Raw genomic sequence first — 8,391 nt, forward strand, 5'->3', positions numbered from 1 at the left:
GTGGGCACTGTTGAGCAAGATGGTGTTATACTCAGATCATGGGTTTATATCTCCATGGGTAGAGAGTGAAAGATTTCTCCGCAGAAACTGGCAAAACCAAGAAAAAAGCTAGTAAGATATTAGTTCAGCAGTCCTACACATTGAGGCCCTTCAGCTAATAAGCTCTCCTCACCTAAAGTAAGATTCTAGTCAGCTTTAGGAATACTGAACAGCATAGCCAATGATCACTAGATATTTGAGAACATCTCTTACATGGAAGACAGAGACCAAAACAAGAACTCAGAGAAGGCTGAACCAATTCAGGAGATTGAAAAAGTCTACAATGTAAAAAGAATAATCAGAACAAAAAAGAGCTCTTGAAAATAAAATGTGATAACAGAAATTTAAAATATAAATATATAAGGGTTAGAATATAAAGTTGAAGAAATCATCCAGGAAAGAAAATAAAAGCCAAAGAGATAGAATATTGGAGCATACATGATCATCTGATTTACAGAAAAGGGCATCACTGCAAATCCACTTGTTAAAAATGGTCTTAGGAAATAATGCCTTTCATTTGCTTACCTAAATAAAAAAAATCTTGACCCCCTACTGTACACTATACACCAAAATTAATTTGACATGGATCACAACCTAAATATAAGAAATAAAAGAGTTTTTTGGGAAAATTAGGAAAGTATATTCACAACTTGGATAATCAAATAATTTTAAAATAGGGCACAAAGCACTAACCATTAAACTATTTGAAAAATTAAAAACTGAAATTCACTAAAATTCATAAATTTTGCTCAGTTTTCAAAGTTTTCCACTAAAAGACATGTACAATAAAGTTGATGGCAGTTTTGTTCATAATAGCCCAAGACTAGAAATAACCTAAATGTCCAACAACAGTTGAATGACTAAATAAAAGGTATTATATTCATATAATCAAATACAACACTGAAATAAAGAAAACCACTTTGCTATGTGCAGTGTATTGATGTATCTCACCAATATATGGCTGAGTGAAAGAATTCAGACCCAAAAGAGTATATGATTCTCTTTATATATTGTTCAAAACAGGCAAAATTAATCTGTGATGATAGAGGTCAGATTACTGGTCACCTATGGGAGTATTGACTGAGAGAGGGCAGGACGAAGTCTTTGTGTGTTGGGCATATTTTATATCTTGATTTGGAACATGTGTATAGATATATACATATGCAATAATTCATCAATGTATGTACTTAAATTGTGTGCACTTTATCTCATAAAGGGTGAGTCTTAACAGTAAAAGAAAAAAGAGAGAAAATGAAAAGCAAATCAGAGTATCCTTCTAGGAGACCTGTTATAGTCCTTAAGGTTGTTAATCAATATTCTGGTTGTCTTCCTTTGAGGGACCTTGTGGGATTACACCTTCCCATTTGCAGTTAGGCATAGACGTGGTACTTTGTGTGTCTGATAAAATGTGAATACAAATACAGGTTACTTCTGGGTGGATGTTTTTAACAGCATATGGCTTGCTGTGTTGTCATTTCTCTGGTGTGGTCTTGAGATCTTTTGGAGGGTGGAGACTGTCACTTTAGCCTCTGTGTAAGGTCAGCATGGAGCAAAGCCCTCAGCTGGTCTCTTTTGGACTTACAGAGTCAATGAGAAACAAACCTTTGCTGTATTATTAAACCACTGATATTTGGGTTTGCTTTTTACTGCAACACAGTACAGCTCATTTTGACTTATGCTAGAGCCCAGTGTTCAGAAGAAGAGAAAATGGTCAAGGAAATAAGGCAAAAACATTTTCTAGAATTGATGAACTTTAATTTCCAGATTGAGAGCCCCTCCTAGAGCTGAATACAGTAAATGAATGGAACAAGACCCACATAATGCATTCCACTGTGACATTTTAGAATACAGAAGTAAAGAGACTATCCTGAAAGCTCCCAGAGTGGGGTACAAAAGGATCATGAAGAATTAGGAATCACAAGAGACTTGGAGTTCTCAATATCAATTCTGGAAGCTAGAAGGTAATGAAACTTTCAAAATTCTTTAAAAAACATTTACAGTCTGGTTTTATATCCCAGCCAGTCTTTCAGTCTAGTGAGTATATAAAAATAAAGACATTTTTAAAGAGAGGCAAAGCCTCAAAAAATGTATCTCTAGCTTACCCTTTCTCAGCAACCTACTCTATTGTCCCTCCTTCTTTCTTAGTACTAGAACTGCTAAAATAAAGACCTCAATTTCCTGTTCCCTTACAAATCGGTGTGGCCATGTGATGAAGTAGTACTTATGGGATTTAAGTGGAGGTAGTGTGTACAAATTCCAGGAAGTGTTTTGAAAGGGAATGCTCTTGCCCTTCCTCTTCCTTTTCTGTAGTATACACATAACAACGGCGGAAGCTCGGGCAGCCATCTTTCAGTGGAACCTGGTGTCCCGGGAAATGAAAAGCAAACAAGGCAAAGGAATGAGATCAGAGGATCACTTTACCCCGGGACCACTCTTTTGCCAGTGATAACTACTCTTGTTTGACCCCTTATGTTGAGTTTCTGTTTCTCAGAAACAAAGGGAATTCTCACTCAAAGGGATTCTGTGAAAGGGCATTGAATACAAGTGACAGAGGAGATGTCCAGAACTGATAATGAAGAAAAATCTTAGGTTTTGAGGGTGTGGTGTTCAAAAAGGGCTATACCTTATTTTTTATCATAGAAAGTCAAAATGTAATATCTGAAACTGGGACATTTTGATTTAGCAACATAAACACATTATTTAGGAATATGAGTTTAAAATACCAGAGAGAACATCTAAGGCAGCCAAAATGAGTTGCCTTTGGGGAGTGGAAAGCAAAGGTGAAAAGGGGTGAAAATGGGTGGCACAGAGAAATGTTATTGTCCATTATGAGCCCTGGTGAACTATTAGATCAATTAAACTCTAAATGTATTACCTTATCATCTACTAGATTTATAGTGATAAACACGAAAAATTATTTTAAAAAATGAAATAGATATTTAAACCTGTGATCTGTATTTTCTACTGCATCTGTATGAGAATGGTAAGAAAGTTCTATTGTTTGTGCTAGTTGACTTACCAGAAGGTGATTTAAAGAAATGACATTCTTAAATTGAGAGACAAAGGTCAAAGACAAGCAATGCCTTAGCTGTTAAAACGTATATCATGAAGCACGGATCCTTAACTGCATACAGTGGCAGTCCACGGGGAGTGAGAAGGAGTGCCTTTAGTTTGTATCTGTGACTTATTGCTATGACATGACACTATTACATTTTGGTTTTTAGCATTTTTAAAGAGGAAGTAATAGTTATGAGAGATGAAGAACTCAGAATTAAGTACTGTAGTTATACACAGAAGGGTAATTTGGTTTTGATGTATTGGCTCAAGCCTGTTAACTAATAATACCAAATTTTAAGTAGCATCTCACCAGTATGAAAAAGAGGTAGCATCATTATTAATGTCTAAACTATAGTGTGTTTCACACAGGATTATGGTAAAGGTCAGGCCATGTTTCTCTGAATTAAAAGCTATTCTGAGCTATCGCATTCCTAATCAACTGAGACCTAAAGGTGCATAGCTCAGTTATAATGAGGCACAATGAATTTAAATAAACTGCAAGATACTGTATAGTGATTTATATGTGCACTGTGGTATCCTTTTAACTCATTAGCAATGAATGATACTATGTGTTTGCAACTGTTTTTTGCTGTATGACTATTTTTTAATCACAATATTTCTTAATAAAAATGCCTTATGCTCCCATTTCTTCCTGTATGTGTAAAGTAAAAGGTAATGGGTGCTCCTGGCATGTACCCAAACATGAATTACAGCAGAAAGGAACCAGCAAAGATCCACTCAAATAAATTTCCTAAATTAACCATTTGTAACTATGCTTACATGTTTATGGTTTCATGGTATAGAATTGCCATGGGAATTCAGAATAAGAATTGAAGGTTATATGTAGGTTTCTGAATTATACTTCAGACTTACTTTTGTGGAGGAATTAAAAAAAAATCATTAAACACATTTGAGCATTTATTAAATAACACCAAAATTTAGCCAGAAACTTTCTGCTTAATAATTCAGAAGTCTTATTTACCGTCTTCCATCATCTTATGTATACCCAATAATTTTTGTTGTTGTTGTTGTATGCGGGCCTCCCTCTGTTGTGGCCTCTCCCGTTGCGGAGCACAGGCTCGGCGGTCATGGCTCACGGGCCCAGCCGCTCCGCGGCATGAGGGATCCTCCCAGACCGGCGCGCGAACCCGGTTCCCCTGCATCGGCAGGCGGACGCGCAACCACTGCGCCACCAGGGAAGCCCCCCCACCAATAATTTTTATAAACAACAAATCCCTATAGCTTGCTCATATATCAGGTTTACATAAACGATGGGGTTTATTTCATTTAGTAAAAGCCTTTTGTTTTCTTTATTTCTAGATTAAGAGAAAATCTTATGCATGACATGCGTGATCAAACATTTAACTAAAAAAGGGAAGTGATTGAATTGATAAAATTCTCTTTATAATTGGCTCAATTATATCTACTTTTTGTGGTGGTCAAAAGAGACTAGTTATAAGATCCTGAGAAATCTGTTTCTCCTGATGCTTAGGAAATCTATCCATATTATATTTATCTTAAGTTATGCTCTCTACACTTGAAATAGCCTCACTACTCCTAAAATTGAATCAACTTAATACAACCGGGCCATTGTATTAAAACAGGATTTTTGTCTTGGGGTTCAACTGCTTTTGAGTTTCATTATCAATTACTTATCCTTCCCATTCTTTTTCTTGGTGAGTTTTTGCCTAATATACACTTGACCTTGTACTTATTAATTCTAGAATAATGTGACAGATGTTTCTAAATATTCCTCAATATCTATTCTCCTTTCTTTCCTTTTAGAAATAGGAGTAAAGTTATACTTAGCTAAATGGCCATCCTACTACAAACTTCATTTCTCAGTCTCCCTTGAAGGGAGGTATTATGGGTATAGGTATTATAGGTATTATGGGCTGAATCGTGTCCTCTCAAAATTTATATGTTGACATTCTTACCCCCCGTACCTCAGAATGTGACTTTTTTTGAAGATTGGGTTTTTAAGAAGGTACTTAAAGTTAAACGAGGTCATTAGCATGGGCCCTATGCCAATATGACTGCTGTCCTTATAAGAAGAGGAGTCTAGGAGACAGACAAATATACAGGAAAGACCAAGTGAAGACACCAGAGAAGGCACCATCCATAAGCCATGAAGAGAGGCCTCAGAGGAAACCCACACTGTTAATACCTTGATTTCAGACTTCTAGCCTTCAGAATTGTGAGGAAAATAAATTTCTGCTGTTTAAACCACTCAGTTGGTGGTACCTTGTTATGGCAGCCCTAGCAAACTAATACAGTAGGAGTGGCCATGGGATTGAGTTTGGGTTACTGGGGTATAAGCAGAAGTGATGTGTGAAGTTTCTAGATAATTTCCTTAAAAGACAAGGTGGAATATTCTGCCTTATCTCTTTTTCCTTTCTCACAGTCTTGAACACAGATATGGTAGGGACTCCACTTTGAGTGTTCAAATAAGAACAACACGTTGGGCGTGGTAGAGCAAGAAGATGGAAAAAACCTGGCCCCCGAATGACCCTGTAGAGAAGAGCCAGCCAGCCAGCCAGACAGAACTACTCATACCTGGACTATTATGTAAGAGATAAGTAAACTTTTGTCTTTTGTAAGCCACCGAATTTTTTGGGTCTCTATTATTGTAGTTTAACCTTTAACCCTAACTAATAAAACATGTATGGCATAAATACCAGGCACAGGACCGCTATTCTATTTCCATTTTAATTTTTCATTTATATTCCATACATAATAAATAATACAGTTATATAAAATAAACTATAACATTTATAATTTAAATATATAAAATTATAATATCCATATACTTTTTGATTGTATATTACATTGTCACACAACTACCATTTTCATTACAATTTCCTTGCAGGTCTAGCAGTAATATATCTAATGGATACTTGTCTTTCTTTCCTTTTCTTGGTCATTCTCAGGTGATCTTTATGAACTATTATTAAACTCAGTTTCATCCTTCATGAAGACCATCTGAGGGACCAAAGATATCACATAGTCATCATTGTATATTTGGAAGGTGGGGTCCATCCACCATCACATACCCCTGGCTCCTATACAAGCACTTATCTGAGGTGTTTCTGATTAAGTTCTATTATTATTATTATTATTATCAATATTTCACCAAATTATGAAGCTGGAAGGCATGGCCTTTTTTCCACAGGCTTATTGATTTTCCACACATTTACTTCAAATCATGCCATGTGATTTTTTTCTTTTTTAACAGATGTTGATAACCATGGTATGTGAGTTCAGTGGACATAATACCCACCCCTGCCATCTCCTACTAGTTTCTAATCATACTAGATGATTTATAGTAATTTTAAGGACCTTCATTATACAGAGGTCTTTTCTTATTGTTTTTGTAGTCAGAAAGTCCAACTCTCTTTCTAACGTAACTCTGTATAATATTGCTGCTCTTTTTTGTTATCTGTTATGTGTTGAATAAGTGTGTCTTAATGCTTAAAACCTAAGATTTGCAGCAGAAGGAAAGATGATGCTCCTGGAATGAAGTAGTGCATCAAATGCTGCTAGTAGCCATTTAGAAATTCTTTCCATTGTGACTTACATAAAATAACTTGCAAGCAAAGCAGCCTCACAAACACGTGTTCAACTGGAGTCCTGTTGGGAACTAAAAGATGGGCAGTTTCTTGCTCTCTAAAGAAAAGGATAAGTTTAGCTTGACTGAATGGTGGTAATTCCATCTCCCCACTCTTGGATTAAGTGATTAACCCACTGGAAGTCTGTGATCTGATGTGAAGTCCCTAGCTTCAAAAGACTCTCCACATGAGACCTATTCACATAAACCTGAGTTCCTCTAAATAGAAAAAAAAATCTGCATTTACTCTTAATTTTTTTTTTTCAGTTGATGAAATGTTTTTGAGTATTAATAGGATTTTGATAGTACCATAATTTCTTCTGAAATGCAGTACTGGGAAAGTAGAGCTTGAAGGTCCTGGCACATAGGGTTCTGTTCCATGGAATTCAGGCAGGAAGGAGATGGTAAGTCACTCTTAGGGCTTTTTGAGGTGCTTTTCTTGTCCTGCCATCAGATCAACTCTCATTCTAAGAAACAATGAATTGAGTTTGTAAGGGGGTTTTAACATGCCAAAATAAACATTTATTCTTTGAATTTTGAATGGGAAATGCAAATTTTTTGACTATCTGAACCCTGAAGAGTGCACTCAATTTGATAATTTCAGATTTAATTAGGTAATTGGGCATAGTTCTCAGTGGAGTAGGGCAAATAAAATACTCTTGGCTTGAGTGATCACTTTAATAAAGTGAGTTTCTTCCTCTCCATTAACTTTTGTTGAAAAATAATTCATTTAAAATGAGAGATGAACCACCCTAGTCCTAAAACATCTCATAATTGAACGTCCCCCCACTCTCCAAATTAACACAGTAAAGCAAGGAAAAAAAGGAGGCCTAAATACAAGCAAGCATTTAACAGATACCCAAAAGGTTTGAGCTTCTGACACTGTATATGTATTTATGCTGTTAATTACCATCAGTGTATGCTATATGCTGAGTATTACAATATATGAAAATAGAATTATGTGAAAATTTTAGACTCAGACTTTATGGAATTAATAGTCTAAGGGGGGGCATTTCTTTTATAATGACTTATTCAGGTATGTTGTGGTTGAAAGATTTCAAACTCTAGCTAGACTCCTAAAATATTTGGAAGATAAATCCATTCATTTGTTCAGAAAATATTTGTTAAGCAAGTACTACATTCTGATTAAAATGGCCTTAAATTTCCCCTCAGCTTGACTAAATTTTAGACAAGTTTCTTTCTGACTATAGGCCCCTGACCTCCCTTTTCATGGAGCATTTACTTTAGAAAACTTTCAGTTATAAATTCTTTCTCTGCCCCTTTGATACGTTACCCTTCTCCCAGCTCTTGCCAGTTTTACAACCCAGGAATATCTTTCTCAAGAACCTGGCAGCCGTCTCTTTGACATATAATCATCAAAAAGATAGCATCCTTAAAAAACAGAATTTTTGCAACTCAGAAATAACCTTGTAAACAGTAAAGAGCCTGTTTTACTCCAAAGAAGAATCTAAAATTTGAGTTAAAAAAAAGAAAGATAGCATCCCTATCTTTCAGTCTTTGTAGGAGGCTAGGAGCCTAACTTCGATTAGTGCCAATTAGCAGACACAGATGGCCTAATCACATTAACTACCCTCCTCCCTAACATTGTCCAGTACTTTTCCTCTAGCTTGCCCCAGTACCTAAGATCCCTCCCATTTTTTGTTTCAGTTGAGTTCATTCTCCCTCCC

At 36.0% G+C, this 8,391-nt stretch overlaps 1 long non-coding RNA gene across 1 annotated transcript in view; it reads left to right on the plus strand.

Annotated features, from left to right (window-relative positions):
- Positions 1 to 5,687, plus strand: part of LOC129392336 (uncharacterized) — a 59,567-nt gene extending 53,880 nt beyond the window's left edge. Inside the window, exon 3 of the long non-coding RNA XR_008618077.1 lies at positions 5,501 to 5,687. This is a non-coding gene — a long non-coding RNA (uncharacterized lncRNA). The remainder of the gene's footprint in view (positions 1 to 5,500) is intronic.
- The last annotated feature ends 2,704 nt before the right edge of the window (positions 5,688 to 8,391 follow it).

Source organism: Physeter macrocephalus, chromosome 8 (assembly GCF_002837175.3).
Source record: "Physeter macrocephalus isolate SW-GA chromosome 8, ASM283717v5, whole genome shotgun sequence".
Classification (NCBI taxonomy): Eukaryota; Metazoa; Chordata; class Mammalia; order Artiodactyla; family Physeteridae; genus Physeter; species Physeter macrocephalus.